Source organism: Lutra lutra, chromosome 4, assembly GCF_902655055.1.
Source record: "Lutra lutra chromosome 4, mLutLut1.2, whole genome shotgun sequence".
NCBI lineage: Eukaryota > Metazoa > Chordata > Mammalia > Carnivora > Mustelidae > Lutra > Lutra lutra.
This window is the reverse complement of record NC_062281.1, coordinates 93,625,152-93,641,028: the sequence shown is the minus strand read 5'-3', so window position 1 is coordinate 93,641,028 and position 15,877 is coordinate 93,625,152. Positions and strand designations below refer to the sequence as shown.

At 45.6% G+C, this 15,877-nt stretch overlaps 1 non-coding gene and 1 pseudogene across 1 annotated transcript; one reads left to right on the top strand and one right to left on the bottom strand.

Annotated features, from left to right (window-relative positions):
* Window positions 1–15,877, bottom strand: part of LOC125097335 (myomegalin-like) — a 52,028-nt pseudogene that overhangs the window by 12,474 nt on the left and 23,677 nt on the right.
* LOC125099446 (U6 spliceosomal RNA) lies at window positions 9,523–9,629 on the top strand. The gene has a single exon (XR_007127173.1). It is a non-coding gene; the product is annotated as a U6 spliceosomal RNA (small nuclear RNA).

Genomic DNA, 15,877 nt, shown 5'->3' with positions numbered 1-15,877 from the left:
GAGCCGAAGGCAGAGGCTTCACCCACTGAGCCACCCAGGCGCCCCAATCTTTTCTAAATTTCATCATATTGACATCAATACTCTGTTCCAGCCTGGTTGGAGTTATTAACTTGATGTTTACAATACCATCTCCTATTTGAACAATGGGGAAATAGAAGAAGATTCTCCAACATTAGATCAGTATCTTAGCAGGTGGCAAAAAGTCCTCAATAAAACAGTTTAAATTTTAAATCCAGGCTTGGAATTTAGATCCTAACAGAGGTATTTCTGTAAATGTTGTGCATCTTTTAACTTTCTCCCTGAGGAATGTGTCAGGGTAGGAGCAGGGCACCCGCTCTACTGGCTGCATGGGGGCAATATGTATTACTCACAATATTCAAGAGCTTCTCACATGATGGTGCCATCAGGACAGTTCTTTGAATTATTATTTTTTTTTAAATCACTATGTAACTTGTACTTTGCTCAACTTTTCTCTGGCCACCTAGGCAGGCAGAGTTGGATTCTTGTCCAACTACTTTTAAGGATGTCTTGGCTGGATCTTGCACATGTCACCAACCTCTGGGCTTTGCACATGAGATAACTGCTTTGTTCTTACTGGGAGCCCCAGACCTGGCTGAGGCAGAACTCTGTAGCTTTCCAGAGCTCTACAACTCCCAGGGTAAGGACCACACCAGAATCTTAAGCAAGGGCAGAGAACTCATCAGGGAGGGGAGCGGGAGAACACATACCTTTCAGCCCTTTCTTGGAATTGCATAAAGCACCTCATAGATCTGTAGCTCCGACTGGAGGGACTGGAAGAGCTGCTGTTTCTCCTCACACTGCTGCTGCAGGAGGGCGAGCTTGTGCTGCAGCCTGCATGGGGGAGGCAAGGGCCCGCTGAGTGCCTGGCACCCCTCGGCCCCTCCAGGCCACCTGCTGTCAGCCAGCCTTCGCATCGTGGGGCTTTAGCCCTAGATGTCAATCCAGGGGTCGTGAAGACCATTACTTTTACTTTACGGATGTGGAAACAGAGGCTCTGAGAGGTGAAGTAACTTTGCTTGATATCATGCCATTAGCTACGTTAGTCGGGAAGTAACTTTGTTTGATGTCATGCCATTAGCTACGTTAGTTGGGAGCAGACACGCAAGCTCCATATTCTTCTCGCCCCTATGGTGCTCTATTCCTGGTGAAAGGAAGTCATAGGGTTTGTGTCAGGGACATGCATGATGGCTGGTGGGGATGCTTCCTACGTTACAGTGAGACCAATATCCTTAAACTAATGGGAAGGATGAGAACATTTTTTTTTCTCCAGGATCTGATACGCTGAACGTCCCCCCATTCTTTTAAAAGATTGACGTTTGGGTTAAATACCCAGTAGTGCAATTGCAGGGTCATAGGGAAGCTCTATTTTTAATTTCTTGAGGAATCTCTACACACTGTTCTCCAAAGTGGCTGCACCAACTTGCATTCCCACCAACATTCTAAGAGGGTTCCCCTTTCTCCACATCTCCTCCAACACATGTTGTTTCCTGTCTTGCTAATTTTGGCCATTCTAACTGGTGTAAGGTGGTATCTCAATGTAGTTTTCATTTGAATCTCCCTGATGGCTAGTGATGATGAACATTTTTTTCATGTGTCTGATAGCCATTTGTATGTCTTCATTGGAGAAGTGCCTGTTCATATCTTCTGCCCATTTTTTGATATGATTGTTTTGTGTGTGCTGAGTTTCAGGAGTTCTTTATAGATCCTGGATATCAACCTTTTGTCTGTACTGTCATTTGCAAATATCTTCTCCCATTCCGTGGGTTGCCTCTTTGTTTTGTTGACTGTTTCCTTTGCTGTGCAGAAGCTTTTGATTTTGATGAAGTCCCAAAAGTTTATTTTGGCTTTTGTTTCCTTTGCCTTTGGAGACATATCTTGAAAGAAGTTGCTGTGGCTGATATCGAAGAGATTACTGCCTATGTTCTCCTCTAGGATTCTGATGGATTCTTGTCTCACGTTGAGGTCTTTTATCCATTTTGAGTTTATTTTTGTGTACGGTGTAAGAGAATGGTCGAGCTTCATTCTTCTACATATTGCACTACTGGGTATTTACTCCAAAGATTCAGATGTAGTGAAAAGAAGGGCTATCTGTACCCCAATGTTTATAGCAGCAATGGCCACAGTCACCAAACTGTGGAAAGAACCAAGATGCCCTTCAACGGACGAGTGGATAAGGAAGATGTGGTCCATATACACTATGGAGTATTATGCCTCCATCAGGAAGGATGAATACCCAACTTTTGTAGCAACATGGAAGGGACTGGAAGAGATTATGCTGAGTGAAATAAGTCAAGCAGAGAGAGTCAATTATCATATGGTTTCACTTATTTGTGGAGCATAACAAATAGCATGGAGGACAAAGGGAGTTAGAGAGGAGAAGAGAGTTGGGGGAAATTGGAAGGGGAGGTGAACCATGAGAGACTACGGACTCTGAAAAACTATCTGAGGGGTTTGAAGCGGCGGGGGGTGGGAGGTTGGGGGATCCAGGTGGTGGGTATTGGAGAGGGCACGGATTGCATGGAGCACTGGGTGTGGTGCAAAAACAAGGAATACTGTTATGCTGAAAAAAAAATAAAATAAAAAAAAAATAAAAGATTGATCTGAGAGAGACAGAGATCACTTGCTCGCAAGTGGTAGGAGGAGCAGAAGAGGAGGGAGAAGAGGAGGGAAAGAACCCCAAGCAGACTTCAAGCTGAGCACCAAACCCAGCGCAGGGCTCATTCTCATGACCCTGAGATCATGACCTCAGCCAAAATCAACAGCTGGACACTTAACCGACTGAGCCACCCAGGCTCCCCTGATATGCTGAAGCCTTCTAAAATAGGGTTTTACGCTCCCAACTTTGGAGTGAAAAGGCATTGTAAGAGAAGTCCTTCCTTTTGCTCAAATTCATCCGCAAATCAGGAATAGCAGAGGGGAAACTGAGGGCCCCAAAAGGCTCCAATACCGATCTTGCCAATATCCCATTAAATCTGAAAACAGGGTCCCCTTCCTTCTTATTGGGCTCCCCCTTACCTGGAGTCTTTCTCCTGGAGGGACAGGCGTTCCTCCTGGAAATGCAAGATCTCCTGTTGCTTCTCCTTCAAGTCTTCCAGAAGCTGCTGCCGTTCCCCCTTTTGGGGCTCCAGCTCCATCTCCAGCTCTTGAAGCCGGGATCTTGAGGACAGCAGGGCCTCCCTCAGGCGTTCTGTCTCCTGGGAGCACTCTGGGGAGCAGAACACAGGACGACTTACACTGTAGGGGCAGAGGCTGGCAGGACAAGGAGCCCAAGCTCCTACATCCTGATGTGCAGAACTAAGGAAACGGGAATGCAAGCTGATGCCACAGCTGCTCAGAGAAGCAGAGGGTGTCAGCTCACTACACCCACATGCCCTGGGAATGTGGAGCCTCCATCTTTGAAATGCCCTTGATCTTCTGCTTTCATAAGGTCTACCCTGCTATTAGAGAAAACGCTGCAGTTTTTTTCTTTCCTTCTTTCTTTCCTTCATTCCTTCTTCCCTTCCTTCCTTCCTTCCTTCCTCCCTTTTCTTTGAGAATTTATTTATTTATCTGAGAGAGAGAGAGAGACAGAGACAGAGAAGGAGCAGCAGGGAGGAAGCAGAGGGAGAGGGAGAAGCAGACTCCTCTCCCTGGTGAGCAGAGGGCTCCATCTCAGAACCCTGGGTTCATGATCTTAACCAACTGAGCCACCCAGGTGCCCCAAAAGCTGTGGTTTCTTTCTTTTTCTTTTTTCCCAAAGATTCTATTTATTTATTTGACAGACAGAGATCACAAGTAGGCAGAAAGGCAGGCAGAGAGAAAGGGGGAAGCAGGCTCCCCGCTGAGCAGAGGGGGATCATCAACTGAGCCGAAGGCAGAGGTCTTAACCCACTGAGCCAGCCAGGTGCCCCAAACGCTGTGGTTTCTAATGCTCACTATTTTCTAAGTTCACACACAGTCTGTGTGATAATCCCTTCTTTAATTTTGCCAAAGAGCAACATCAAGACTTCTTGTCTACAGTTTTTAGAATATATTGTATTTGTCAATTTGAAAATGGGGACATCTGTCCTTTTCTGGGCTTGTGGAATCTCAATAACCTGCATGATTTCCCAGAGACTAAGGACAGGGGCTCTGAGAACCAGGCTGCAGGAGCTGTCAGTCTACCAGGGGGAGGTCCCTGGGCCTGGCTGACCGTACTTGTTCACATCTTAGTGACTTCTCCCCACTGAGGTCTGTGCTAGCCTGTCCCAGCATGCAATGATGGTTTAGCAGTTGTGTCTTCTCTCTTCTCTGTGACGTCTCGTTACTTCCCCATCAGTGACCTCTCCTCTCACATCTTCCTGCTCCGAAGAGACTGATTAAGAAACATCCCTTGTCTCTTCCCGTTCCACAACATTCTTTCATTCTGGGCTTAATCCTTTAGGAAAGTATTAGTCTTTCATGGCTATTCAATAAATATTTGCAGATAAATATAATTTTTATTGACCATATATTGATTTGATCAAGTCAATTGACACTAAGTGCAGCTGCCCCCAGGTCACAGAGGAAATGATGCCCCCCTCCCTTGGATGTCCATCAAATAGTGTTGGGAATGCTTTGGTGGGCATCTGGCCGGTGCTTCCAGGCACAGAGTCCTGAGGATTACTGAGCAGAGGGGAGCCCGGACTGAGTGAGTGAGGGGAAACAGTGAGGAGACGGGGATGGCAGCTCAGTACCAGGAGAGACACATGAGGCTGCAGTAAAGTCTGGACAGGGAGAACAGACACCTAACTGGTATCCAGTTCATAACTAATGACTGAGTATCTGGGTATCTGTGGGTTGCACAGAGGTGGTGGGTTTGCTAGAGCTATCTTTGTCCCGAGCACCTCGGAGTGTGAGGGCCCACGGTTGGGACCTCTCAGGAAGTAGCCCCTTCTAGACTGAGAATCGCATAGGACCTTGGTTTGGTGGATCTGGTTAGTGGTTATCTCCACCTTCTTCTCTTGGCTTCAAAAGGTGATTGGTGTGGCCAGGAGGAAAGAGACCGGGAAGGAGCGCAGTGTGTGGCTTTTATCACCTACCTCTAAAACATGACTCAGCTGAGCCTGAAGGCTCCGGTTTTCTTCCTTAAAGACTCTGTTCTTGTTGTAGAGCTGAGGTGTGGGTTCTAGGCCAGGGCTATAGAAATTGGAGGTAGATCCTGTCCCAGAAAATGTAAGAAGACACGTTACACATTAGGATAACAGATGCTTTCCAGAAACTACCCATTCTGTCCCTGCAGAAATACTGTCCCAACCCAGCAGGAGTGTCTGGGTCCCCAAGGCCTGGACTCCAAGCCTGGTGAGCCAAATGCCTAGTTTCTTTGTGGGCCCCACCATGTGCCCTAGCTGCAGCTGTTCCAGAGGCTCTTGTCCCCACAGGAGCCACCGTGGGGCTGGGGGCAGGACAAGGGTATGTAAAAGGAAGGGCCTCCAAGGGACTGCAGCCTGAGAGGAGAGTGTTGGGAGAACGGCCGCCTTGGTGAGTGGCTGTGGGAGGGCACCCACTCAACGGGCTCCACCACGTGCCAATCCCATGACAAGGCAGAGAGGTCAGCAGGCACATATACGAGCAGACTAAGGACGGGCTGGGAAGTCAGACGTCCTGCAGACACACCTCATTAGCTCTGCCAGAAGGAAAGTTCTCTCTTAGCTCTGAGTGAGGATAAGAGCACCTGTCCCCCAGCCTTGCCAGACTGTTTGGAAGGTGCAAGTAGAGGAGAGCCCAGAACATGCTTTGGAAAGTGTGAAGCCCAGCCTCCAGAGGCTCCCAGGTCGTGGCAGCATGGGCATCTCTGGGCCTCTCCTACCCCTCCCACGGGCTGCACAGCTAAGCCGGTGTTCAAGTTGCTCCCGCAGCTGGTCGTTGATGCAGATGGCCTCCTCCAGGCGCTGGTGCAGGTTCCGGATCTCTCTGAGATGTTCCTCCAGCAGGTCATCCCCTGCAACCATCCCGTCAGGATGGGGGAGAGGGGCGAGATGAGGAATCCTGGTCACTAGAGGGGCCCAGGTGGAAGTGGGGCACGGCCATTGGCTCCTCAGCAGGATCCCTAAACATCCCCACCCTTCCACCAACTGCATTCTCTCACATGGGCACTCAGGAACACAGCGACTTTGCTTAAAGAGGAAACGGGCTGTCAAACCCAGGACAGACCTCGGAGCATGCCCCAGGGTCTACCTCCTACACACAGTTAAGTGTGAGGGAGTTTCAAGACTATTTATTTATTTGAGAGAGAGACACACAAAGAGAGAGAGAGAGAGATTTCATGAGTAGGTGTGGGGGGCGGGCCACAAGGAGAGGGAGAAGCAGACTTTCCACTGAGCAGGGAGCCCTCAATGCGGGGCTCGATCCCAGGACCCTGAGATCATGACCTGAGCTGAAGGCAGACACTTAACCAGCTGAGTCACCCAGGTGCCCCAAAGTATGAGGGTGTTTTAAATGTAAGTGTACGGTGACCAGTGTAACCAGTGAGGGTAAGGGAGTTCCACATGGTTTAGAAAAATAACTGAAGTATCGGGAAAGGTGTGGTGACCTGAATGTGACTTTCTCTCCTGAGTGTGTTAGGGAAGACTTCACTCTAGCCTGATACCATTCTTCCTATGGATACTTGATGGAATATTCTTTAACGAGGCATCAAGCCCTTCCTCCAGCCTCAGAGAGGAGGCATAAGGTAGAAGTCCATGGATATAAACTTCTCCTGTGTGGCTAATGACATGAACGTGAGAGCACAAGGTGCGTCTCTGACTTTCCCAATTCTCTGAATAGCACTGAGGCCCTGGGCAGGGAGGCTGAAGCAGGGCACTTAGAAAGGTCCAGCACAGATAGGACCCTGTCATTTTACCCCCACTCTGTAGGCCAGGGACTAGAGAAATGAAAAACGCTCCTGCCCAGCTAAGAGACTCTAAATGAGATTTCATTTTGTAGACTGACCTGTTGGGCTTTATATTTTACCTGTGGGTTTGGAGTTAAGCTGACACACAGATTATCCTGAGGACAGGTCGCCTGATTCATTCCCTTTCTGAGGCCTCATCACATCCCACTGGCTGCCACTGCCCAGGTAGCCAGACTCCGGGATTCTGCCCAGTTCTGGGCCGCCCCTCAGAGGAGAGTGGGGCTGGGTGGGGTCGAGATAGTGAGAAGAGCTGGCTTCTAAATGGTTGCTTAGCAGTGCAGCTGGGGAAGCAGGATGGACGGTGTTGACACCTGGGCAGAAAGAAACCAGAGTGAGGAAGAGAGGATTGGAAGAGAAGGACCAGCAAGGAAGTGTGGGATTGCTAAGACTGGACATCAAAGGGGACATGTGCGATGTCAGAAATCCCAGTCCATTGCGGAATACCAGTTAGATGAAGACCATAACCTAAAAGCCATAACTTTCACCTCATGTGTTTGCTGGCATGAGACACCAAGAGGCGGAGGATGGACAAAGTATCTGGAAGTCACCAGTGTACACAAAGGAAAAGTCCAGAGACTGCACTCCTGGATTCTACTAAAATTTCTCATGATACAGTCCAGGAAAGTTCTGGAAGGAGAACTCAGGCCCAAAGTTGGAGGATATAGCACATTCCTATTCATAGATGTGCTCAATGTTAGCATCCATGGAGGGATGTGGGAACTTTCATTTAACATAGGCTGATACTCTCATAGATCTTAGGAAATCATGGGCCTTCCCCTGAGCCAAATCATCTCTGCTTCTATGTGAAAAGAAGTCCAGGCTGTGGGAGAGACAGAGAGAGGTGGGCAGGGCTGTAGTTTAGGATATTCCTATTCAGGAGACTGCTTTCCTTCAGGGATTATCAGCATGGGCACCATAGTAAGCAGGTAGCTAGATCTAAGTGACAGGGAAGAGGTCATCGTTCCCTCCAACCAAGCCAAACTCCTCTGAGGGGATAATGCAATTGACTACTTGTCAATTTTTATCTCCATTTGTAACTGGTTCTCAAATTTATTTACACACTACAGTCACCTTGGAAAATGTAAACAAACACATACTGATGCCTGGACCTCCCAGAGATTTTGCCTTAACTTGGGATACAGCTTGGACACTGGATGTTTTAAAACCATCCCAGGTGATTCTAATGGCAGCAAAGTTTGAGAAGTACCCATCACGGGTCTCTCCTTCCTCAATCTGCAAAATAATAGATGTTCATTAGGATCACTGGGGGAGAAACTGTGTCAGCATCTGAATCTTTTTTTTTTTTTTAAAGTAGGCTCCATGTCCAGTGTGGAGCCCAATGTGGGGCTTGAACTCATCACCCTGAGATCAAGACTTGAGCTGAGATTTAGAGTCAGATGCCTAACTCACTGAGAGTCACTGAGCTACCCACATGACCCTCAGCATCTAGATTTTAGTTGGGATTTGTAAAGATGTGATTTTCTGCCTCTTTCACACCCCCTTCCTCCCCAGGCCAACACAAGGCAAAGGGGGAAATGAGGGGTTGTTGACAGCTTACATTTTAACCAAGGCTGTAGAAGGTTCCAAGTCTATCAGTAAAAGCGATCAGCATTCTCACGTTCCTGGTTGCCCAGGCCACATAAGAGAGAGCACATGCCCTAAACCATGCAAAGACACCAGACAGACTCTAACACAAGGAGATTTTTGCCCCACTGTGCCCCAAGAAGCCGCCATTTACCACTGTCCGTGAGGATGCTTGTTTCGAAGCAGACAAGGAACACTGGTAAGCTGCCATCCCTCAGAGAAGCCTGTGCTTCAGGACAGAAAAGACAGGGCTGTCATCTTGCTCACCAAAGCTTGGACCATCCAAATGGTCAATGGACCACGGTCAATGGACCAGCCATTGGTCAGACTAGGTATGACTTGATCCCATCAACAGACCCTTTTTCATGCACAGATGTCTCCTATCTCTCCTTTTGGACAAACTGACAAATATGGAAAGGTAAAGGAAAAGAAAAGTCAGCTAGAGATCTCTCTTGCCATTTTGATATGGGACAAAATTGTTTTCCATCAACTGTTGGTTCCAGAACTGCTAAAATATCAAATTCTAGATCAGAGGTTCTGATGAATCATCTACTGATCTCTAAAGAGACAGAGAAAAGATTGTTTCAAGGGGCTTCCAGAATTTGTTGAGCTTATCTCTGAGCAGGATGGTAACAAAACCATCCTAGACAGAAAAGGTATCATGGAAACACAGGACTGTGAGCAGAAGACCTGGATTCAAGCCCATCTCTCCCACTTACTAGTAACCTTAAACAAGTAGCTCTACTTCCCTGAGCCTTAGTTCCCTGCCCAGGCTCTACGTATCACACAAGTGGTGTGAGGCTCAGGAAGACCAGGTTTGTGTTGCTGGGTTAGTGTAGATTGCTACACCTGGGTAAAGCTGTGATAAGCAGGAGGCAGTCTTCTAGATGTTACTGCCTGCAGAAAAGGGAGCTGTACAAACTCTCCTAAAAAGGGTGTTATCTAATTGATTCTGGGAATCAAATTGGGACAGAGTAGACTAGAGAGTGTGGTCATTTTCAGAATTGACATAAGAAATAAGCTGGACTGTGCTCACTTCGGCAGCACATATACTAAAATTGGAATGATACAAAGAAGATTAGCATGGCCCCTGTGCAAGGATGACATGCAAATTTATGAAGCGTTCCAAATTAAAAAAAAAAAAAAAGAAAAAAAGAAATAAGGTGGACTAAATGACAATTGGGTCTTCAGGTAATATGAATTCTCAGCTGTGGTCCTAGGTCACTGGACACTGTGCCTGGTTTCCCTTACCATCAATCTCTGGCTCATCTGAGCCTTTATTTTATCTATCATCTATCTATCTATCTATCTATTTATTTATTTTATTTATTGAAGGCACAGAATGAGGTTTTAAGGTAACATCAAACTGATTTCTAGGTTTTTTTTTTTAAAGCATTACTAGAGAGCAAATTCCTCGTTTGAGGGTTTTTCCTTTTTTTCCTAAGCTATAAATGACCCCACCAACAATTCTGACAATGAGTCATCCAGCCCAGATATATCAAAGCCTTTCCAAAAAGATGACCATAGAGAACCTGTAACGGTTACGATCAATATGATCAATGATCTCTGGGAGTCAGAGGACAGAATTTACAATCAGGTATCACAGCCTGTGCTTCCAGTCTGAGCCGTCAACCTGTCACCTGTCCCGGGGTAGAAATGAACCTTGTGCCCAAGGAAGGGGGGCTTTGTCACCTCTTCTGAATCCCTCTACTGCTACTACCCTTCACACCCTCAACCTAATGATGTCAGGAGCCGAAGTTGATGAAGAGCGTGTTTCACAGCAGGAGACTATCGTAGGCATGGAAAGGACTCCCTGGAAATGGCCACTTTGTCTCGCCTATATAGGCAAGGCACAAAAGCTCTCACCCGTGTTCTGCCTGCAGACATGTCACTGGCGTGTCAGGCTTTCAGCAGACTTGCTGGTACCCCACACTGGCAGCAGTGGGACAGGAGCAGGTCTAGGGCCTGACGAAACGATGAGACACACACACACTAGAAAGACAACAGTAAAGGTATCCCCCCCCCCAAAAAAAAGCAAGCAGGGCCACCTGCCAGTCCCCTGCTGGTGACGTGTGTACCCTAGGTCATTTCTCAAAACTCCGGCACCAAGCCATGCAGGGCCACATGGGGTGGGGCAGCCTGGCCCAAGCACATGAAGGCCACAGGAAGTGTTCACTTCCTCCCCGTTGTTTCTGCAGCATCTGCAGCTCCTGCTGAGCCTCTGCCAAGGAGACCATGGGGGTCTCACAGCAGCCAAGGAGGGGAGGGCCAGTGGGGCTGAAAGGCAGGAATCTGGGTGCTGCTGAGGGCAGTGGTGCCTGGGGAAGGCTAACCAGCATGGGTATGGAGGGAAAGTGAAGGCCTAGAAATGCAGAGTTGGGAAGAAAGGAGACACATCATTAGAATGAAAGGAAGGGGGGGAGGAGTCAAGATGGCGGAGAAGCAGCAGGCTGAGACTACTTCGGGTAGCGGGAGATCAGCTAAATAGCTTATCTAAAGATTGCAAACACCTACAAATCCAACGGGAGATTGAAGAGAAGAAGAACAGCAATTCCAGAAACAGAAAATCAACCACTTTCTGCAAGGTAGGACTGGCGGAGAAGTGAATCCAAAGCGACGGGAAGATAGACCGCGGGGGGAGGGGCCGGCTCCCGGCGAGCGGCGGAGCAACGGAGCAAAATCAGGACTTTAAAAGTCTGTTCTGCTGAGGGACATCGCTCCAGAGGCTTAACTGGGGTGAAGCCCAGGCGGGGTAAGCGCGGCCTCAGGTCCCGCAGGGTCGCAGAAGGATCGGGGGTGTCTCAGTGTCGCAGAGCTTACCGGTATTAGAACGGGGAAGCCGGCTGCAGAGACAGAGCCGAGGAGTGACTCTCAGCTCAGGGTTGCCTTGAACCGGTCGCAGGCTCGGTCAGCTCGGAGCGCGGCCGGAGGCCAAAGTGACGGGAGTCATTTGGCGCTGTTCTCTGAGGGCGCACTGAGGAGTGGGGCCCCGGGCTCTCGGCTCCTCCGGGCCGGAGACCGGGAGGCCGCCATCTTTATTCCCGTCCTCCGGACTCTACGGAAAGCGCTCAGGGAACAAAAGCTCCCGAAAGCGAACCTGAGCGGATGACTCAGCGCGGCCCCGGGTAGGGGCGGTGCAACTCCGCCTGGGGCAAAGACGCTTGAGAATCACTACAACAGGCCCCTCCCCCAGAAGATCAACGGGAAACCCAGCCAGGACCAAGTTCACCTACCAAGGAGAACGGCGGAATTCCAGAGGAGAAGAAAGCAAAGCACAGAACTCATGGCTTTCTCCCCATGATTTTTTAGCCTTGCAGTTAATTTAATTTTTTTTTCTTTTTCAATTTTTTTTTCTTTTTCTCTTCTTCTGCTAAATTTTTTTTTAACTTTTACCGTTTTCTTTTTTTTAACGTTTTTTAAATAGTTTATCTAATATATATATATTTTTTCCTCTTTTTATATTTTTTCTTTATCGGCTTTCTTTTTTTTAATAGTTTTTTTTTTCTTTCTTTCTGAACCCCTTTTTATCCCCTTTCTCCCCCCTCACAATTCAGGATCTCTTCTGATTTGGCTAAAGCATATTTTCCTGGGGTTGTTGCCACCCTTTTAGTATTTTACTTGCTCCTTCATAAACTCTTATCTGGACAAAATGACAAGGCGGAAAAATTCACAACAAAAAAAAGAACAAGAGGCAATACCAAAGGCTAGGGACCTAATCAATACAGACATTGGTAATATGTCAGATATAGAGTTCAGAATGACGATTCTCAAGGTTCTAGCCGGGCTTGAAAAAGGCATGGAAGATATTAAAGCAACCCTCTCAGGAGATATAAAAGCCCTTTCTGGAGAAATAAAAGAACTAAAATCTAACCAAGTTGAAATCAAAAAAGCTATTAATGAGGTGCAATCAAAAATGGAGGCTCTCACTGCTAGGATAAATGAGGCAGAAGAAAGAATTAGCGATATAGAAGACCAAATGACAGAGAATAAAGAAGCTGAGCAAAAGAGGGACAAACAGCTACTGGACCACGAGGGGAGAATTCGAGAGATAAGTGACACCATAAGACGAAACAACATTAGAATAATTGGGATTCCAGAAGAAGAGGAAACAGAGAGGGGAGCAGAAGGTATATTGGAGAGAATTATTGGAGAGAATTTCCCCAATATGGCAAAGGGAACAAGCATCAAAATCCAGGAGGTTCAGAGAACCCCCCTCAAAATCAATAAGAATAGGTCTACACCCCGTCACCTAATAGTAAAATTGACAAGTCTTAGTGACAAAGAAAAGATCCTGAAAGCAGCCCGGGAAAAGAAGTCTGTAACGTACAATGGTAAAAATATTAGATTGGCAGCAGACTTATCCACAGAGACCTGGCAGGCCAGAAAGAGCTGGCATGATATATTCAGAGTACTAAATGAGAAAAACATGCAGCCAAGAATACTATATCCAGCTAGGCTATCATTGAAAATAGATGGAGAGATTAAAAGCTTCCAGGACAAACAAAAACTGAAAGAATTTGCAAATACCAAACCAGCTCTACAGGAAATATTGAAAGGGGTCCTCTAAGCCAAGAGAGACCCTAAAAGTAGTAGATCAGAAAGAAACAGAGACAATATACAATAACAGTCACCTTACAGGCAATACAATGGCACTAAATTCATATCTCTCAATACTTACCCTGAATGTTAATGGGCTAAATGCCCCAATCAAAAGACACAGGGTATCAGAATGGATAAAAAAACAAAACTCATCTATATGTTGCCTACAAGAAACTCATCTTAAACCTGAAGACACCTCCAGATTTAAAGTGAGGGGGTGGAAAAGAATTTACCATGCTAATGGACATCAGAAGAAAGCAGGAGTGGCAATCCTTATATCAGATCAATTAGATTTTAAGCCAAAGACTATAATAAGAGATGAGGAAGGACACTATATCATACTCAAAGGAACTATCCAACAAGAAGATCTAACAATTTTAAATATCTATGCCCCTAACGTGGGAGCAGCCAACTATATAAACCAATTAATAACAAAATCAAAGAAACACATCGACAAGAATACAATAATAGTAGGGGATTTTAACACTCCCCTCACTGAAATGGACAGATCATCCAAGCAAAAGATCAACAAGGAAATCAAGGCCTTAAATGACACACTGGACCAGATGGACATCACAGATTTATTCAGAACATTGCATCCCAAAGCAACAGAATACACATTCTTCTCTAGTGCACATGGAACATTCTCCAGAATAGATCACATTCTTGGTCCTAAATCAGGTCTCAAGCGTTATCAAAAGATTGGAATCATTCCCTGCATATTTTCAAACCACAATGCTCTGAAGCTAGAACTCAATCACAAGAGGAAATTTGGAAAGAACCCAAATACATGGAGACTAAACAGCATCCTTCTAAAGAATGAATGGGTCAACCAGGAAATTAAAGAAGAATTGAAAAAATTCATGGAAACAAATGATAATGAAAACACAACGGTTCAGAATCTGTGGGATACAACAAAGGCAGTCCTGAGAGGAAAATATATAGCGGTACAAGCCTTTCTCAAGAAACAAGAAAGGTCTCAGGTACACAACCTAACCCTACACCTCAAGGAGCTGGAGAAAGAACAAGAAAGAAACCCTAAACCCAGCAGGAGAAGAGAAATCATAAAGATCAGAGCAGAAATCAATGAAATAGAAACCAAAAAAACAATAGAACAAATCAACGAAACTAGGAGCTGGTTCTTTGAAAGAATTAATAAGATTGATAAACCCCTGGCCAGACTTATCAAAAAGAAAAGAGAGAGGACCCAAATAAATAAAATCATGAATGAAAGAGGAGAGATCACAACGAACACCAAAGAAATACAGACAATTATAAGAACATACTATGAGCAACTCTACGCCAACAAATTTGACAATCTGGAAGAAATGGATGCATTCCTAGAGACATATAAACTACCACAACTGAACCAGGAAGAAATAGAAAGCCTGAACAGACCCATAAGCAGTAAGGAGATTGAAACAGTCATCAAAAATCTCCAAACAAACAAAAGCCCAGGGCCAGACGGCTTCCCGGGGGAATTCTACCAAACATTTAAAGAAGAACTAATTCCTATTCTCCTGAAACTGTTCCAAAAAATAGCAATAGAAGGAAAACTTCCAAACTCATTTTATGAGGCCAGCATCACCTTGATCCCAAAACCAGACAAGGATCCCAACAAAAAAGAGAACTACAGACCAATATCCTTGATGAACACAGATGCAAAAATTCTCGCCAAAATACTAGCCAATAGGATTCAACAGTACATTAAAAGGATTATTCACCACGACCAAGTGGGATTTATTCCAGGGCTGCAAGGCTGGTTCAACATCCGCAAATCAATCAATGTGATACAACACATTAATAAAAGAAAGAACAAGAACCATATGATACTCTCCATAGATGCTGAAAAAGCATTTGACAAAGTACAGCATCCCTTCCTGATCAAAACTCTTCAAAGTGTAGGGATAGATGGCACATACCTCAATATTATCAAAGCCATCTATGAAAAACCCACCGCAAATATCATTCTCAATGGAGAAAAACTGAAAGCTTTTCCGCTAAGGTCAGGAACACGGCAGGGATGTCCGTTATCACCACTGCTATTCAACATAGTACTAGAACTCCTAGCCTCAGCAATCAGACAACAAAAGGAAATTAAAGGCATCCAAATCGGCAAAGAAGAAGTCAAACTATCACTCTTCGCAGATGATATCATACTCTATGTGGAAAACCCAAAAGACTCCACTCCAAAACTGCTAGAACTTGTACAGGAATTCAGTAAAGTGTCAGGATATAAAATCAATGCACAGAAATCAGTTGCATTTCTCTACACCAACAACAAGACAGAAGAAAGAGAAATTAAGGAGTCCATCCCATTTACAATTGCACCCAAAACTATAAGATACCTAGGAATAAACCTAACCAAAGAGACTAAGAATCTATACACAGAAAACTATAAAGTACTCATGAAAGAAATTGAGGAAGACACAAAGAAATGGAAAAATGTTCCATGCTCCTGGATTGGAAGAATAAATATTGTGAAAATGTCTATGCTACCTAAAGCAATCTACACATTTAATGCAATTCCTATCAAAGTACCATCCATTTTTTTCAAAGAAATGGAACAAATAATCCTAAAATTTATATGGAACCAGAAAAGACCTCGAATAGCCAAAGGAATATTGAAAAAGAAAGCCAAAGTTGGTGGCATCACAATTCCGGACTTCAAGCTCTATTACAAAGCTGTCATCATCAAGACAGCATGGTACTGGCACAAAAACAGACACATAGATCAATGGAACAGAATAGAGAGCCCAGAAATGGACCCTCAACTCTATGGTC